This window comes from Octopus bimaculoides, chromosome 2, assembly GCF_001194135.2.
Source record: "Octopus bimaculoides isolate UCB-OBI-ISO-001 chromosome 2, ASM119413v2, whole genome shotgun sequence".
In the NCBI taxonomy this organism is placed as follows: domain Eukaryota; kingdom Metazoa; phylum Mollusca; class Cephalopoda; order Octopoda; family Octopodidae; genus Octopus; species Octopus bimaculoides.
In genome coordinates, this window is record NC_068982.1 from 154,274,041 (window position 1) to 154,277,809 (window position 3,769).

A 3,769-nucleotide genomic window follows, 5' to 3' on the forward strand; every position below is an offset into this window, starting at 1 on the left:
GTGTGTGTGTGTGTGTGTGTGTGTGTGTGTGCGCGCGCGCGCGCGCGTGTGTCTGTGTGTGTGTGTGTGTGTGTGTCTGTGCTTGTCCCCTCAACATCGCTTGACAACCGATGCTGGTGTGTTTATGTCCCCGTAACTATGCGACTCGGCAAAAGAGACCGATAGAATAAGTACTAGGCATCCAAAGAATAAGTCCTGGGGTCGATTTGCTCGACTAAATGACTGAAATAAGTAAAAGAGTAAAAGAGTAAATCGGTACGGAGTCGACATAAGACCTCAACGGACGTTCATAAGCCTTAAAAACATTCACCCTGTCACTGCCTATAGGCACAGCGTAGTGGATAAAGTGTTGATTAATGGAGTGCAGTCACCTACAAGTTCTGAGTTCAATCCCATGCAAAGCACTAAGGTGAATCACAAGACACATGAAGGAGGCTGAAGTGTACAACAGTAGAAACGTAGTGAAAGCATCAAGATGTGGACACCAGTCCGAATAATGTAAATAGTGTACAGAGTGTTCTATGTTTGTTGCATGAAGCTAGTCATTTTTTAGATTAATGTGATATATTATCAGACTAATCTTATATGCGTTTGCCTGATTATATGCACCTGTTTGCATAATATGCATTATCCTATCGTATAAAAGCATTCTTTACACTTAAAAGTTCTTTGTTTGTATGTATGTATGTATGTTTTTTACTTGTATTAATCATTGCTCGGCAGTCATGCTGGATTGGTACCTTGAAGGGTTTAGTCGACCAAAGTACTTATTTTGTGAAATCTGATACTTTCTTCCATCGTACCTCTTTGACGAAAACAAACCAACGCTGGTTGTCAACTGCTGGGAGAACAAACGGAAAGACGCATAGATAGATACATAAAAGCATAGTCAGATATAAATATATACAGAGTTATATATTTATATTCTTATCATACATGTACGCATTTGCATATACACAGAGGTGTGTGTGTGTGTGTGTGTGTGTGTGTGTGTGTGTGTGTGCGTGCGTGCGTGCGTGCGTGCGTGCGTGCGTGCGTATTGTTTATCGAGACTGAATGTTAATATGCAAAGATACAAGTATCTTTCACCTTACGAAAGCGTCGTGTTTTTGAGAATATTGTAGAGCAAGAGAAATATTTTGTGAGAGGAATTCCCAAATTGTAGAAACATTTTCAGAAATGCAATACTTCGGTAACGAATGACATTGCTGAGCGTGCACGCTTGTTTTTGAATGACAATTTGAGAAACGCAGCGTTTCCGTAATGCTGTAAAGGCCTGCGAGCATGTGTGCGTGTATGTGTGCATGTATAAGTGTGTATATAACTATATGCATGTGCGTGTGTGTGTATATATCATCATCATCATCATCATCATCATCATCATCATCATCATCATCATCATCTTCATCATAAGCTGCATTTGTTGTAGTGAATTCGAAGAATTTATATAATAATCAACTTGTTCGTTTGCCCGTTATACTTTAGTTAGTTAGTTAGGTAGATATGAATTGAGTGAGGGGTGGAGTAAAAATGAAAGAGAAAGAAGGGGGAGAGGGAGAGAAGGAGTGTCACTAGAGAAGAAGAAAACGAGGAAGAAGTAGTGAAAGCTGATGCCAAATGCATCACGTAGTTGAAGGGAGAGCCGAAGAGCGAGAGAAAAAGATGACGAGGGAAAAGAGGAAAAGAGGGAGAGTGTTAAGGGCGTGCTATAGGGTGGGGATGGGAAGGTAAAAAGAAAGAGATATGTTTAGGGTACAATATTTAGCAGTGGGTGATGTTCTGGCGGTAAGGTTAAAGAAAGTCAAATACAAAGAGATGGACATGGGAAGCAGTTACATTCAGAGAGAAAGAGAGAGAGACAGAGAGAGAGAGAGAGAGGGGGGGAGCATTGTATTGTCAGAGTAGATATACATCGACAGCAAGAAAAAGTAGATATAAACAATGAGATCAACTGAAGTGAAATAAAATGAGCTTTGTTACTGAAAATTATAGTGATGATGATGATGGTAGTGTGTTGATAGTGAAAAAAAAATGTTTTTCTTATTGAAATAAATCTATAATATTATTCTCCCTGTTAATTCACACTTTACGCTTTAGTGTGTTAGAGAGGAGGAGGAGGAGCGAGAAAGTAGGTAACCAACTGATGTATTATACTGTCACTCATGTGGTTAGTGGAAGTGAGAGGTGAAGAGAAAGAGAGAAATGAAGATGGGAATTACACGGTTAAAAAGTTTATTGAAGAAGCAGAGAAAAAGAGGGAAATATAAAGTGCTTAGCAGAAAGAAACTTTAAAATCATATAATATATATTATTGTGACTGGAAGTGAAATGATTTAGCATACTAAAAATAAAAATGCAAATCATAGTTTCTTTCTTAAATTGGTTCTCTTAATCTTTTTCGTTCTGTGGAATTTCCTCGGGACCCACTAGATAATATCGTTAGGATTGCTTATCATTCACATCAATACTTTTTGTTCGCTTCTAAATGAACGACGAAATTTGTTATCAACATATTTTTTTATAGGAAGAAAACGAAAAAAAAAAAGTAAAAAATATCGAATTATCGAGAGAAAAACCCTCACCAAAGAAACAAAGCAAAAGATAAAAGGGTGGGTAAGCATCAGAAGATAGGGGAGGAGTGAGTAACGAGTTTTACACCCCAGATCAAATGGCGTGTTCAGCTGTACGTTGCGGAGATGAGTGCGAAGGTGTTGACGCGGAGAAAAGCCAGCGACGCTCGCTGCAACAGCCAGCCAACCTCTCGGTCTGCGTTTCTCAAATAACGAAATTAGAATTTTTTTCTATATAAAAATGAGTTAGCTTCCCTTACCATATTGAGATATTGAGTTATTCCCCTTTACATAGTTTATTAGTAGACTTATCCTTGCATATGCAAGTGTATACCAGTCTGAGGGAGAGTGTGAGTGTGTGCATGAGTGTGTGTATGTGTGTTGTGTGTGATTGTTTGTATACACTTGCCAACCACACACACACACATGCGCACACACATTAATTAATCATTTTTGTTTTTATCATTTAGTCAAGAAGGAAGACGGTGCTCCGACTTGTTGCACGGACTCCAAAAGTGATGGAAAACAGGGGAGAAGGTATCCTGAAGTGGGAAACTAACCCTTAATGCTTCCAACGAAATGCATTCCGCTAAAGGCAGTCAATATGTCATGTGATGGTGTTAAACCGGGGAACGGATTAAGCCTATTGTCGAATTAGAGCATGGTGAGATTTGAACTCAGAACGCAAAACTCCGAGATAACAACCGCCAGACATGCCCTCCTTGGAATGGAACCTTCCTTTTTTTCGACCTCGAAAGAATGAAATGTAAGGTGGACATCGGTGGGATTTGAACTCAGAGCGAAGAATCTCAGAACAAATACAGTGCAGTTTCTGTCTGACGTTCTAACGACTCATTTCAGACTGTAATTTGTGGCCTCAAATGAAAGACCAGAAACCACTTTCATTAGCTTACAGTTGTTTCGGACAAAGGGAACAGTGCTACAGGGTTGAGTAACAGTGCAAAATCTTGCATTTCAACAGAGCGTGCACTTATTTTCTGGTTCATATAAGAACAAGGAGCGGAGAATATCAGTAAGTTTACACTACCTCGACTCCAGATTTTAGAAATAGTGTGCATCATAGGTATTATAAGAATAAGCATATTGCGTCCTAGCAACTACTTATCGATCTTGCTAAGGTAAATCTGAATTATAGCATACAAACATATATACATACATACATACAATATTCTCCAGTT

At 39.0% G+C, this 3,769-nt stretch overlaps 1 long non-coding RNA gene across 2 annotated transcripts in view; it reads right to left on the bottom strand.

Annotated features, from left to right (window-relative positions):
• Positions 1-874, bottom strand: part of LOC106878235 (uncharacterized) — an 18,012-nt gene extending 17,138 nt beyond the window's left edge. Inside the window, exon 1 of one of the 2 annotated variants that reach the window (XR_008263470.1) lies at positions 804-874. This is a non-coding gene — a long non-coding RNA (uncharacterized LOC106878235). Of the gene's footprint in view, positions 1-740 lie in introns of both variants that reach the window. The other variant, XR_008263469.1, reaches the window with a different exon arrangement.
• Between the last annotated feature and the right edge of the window lie 2,895 nt (positions 875-3,769).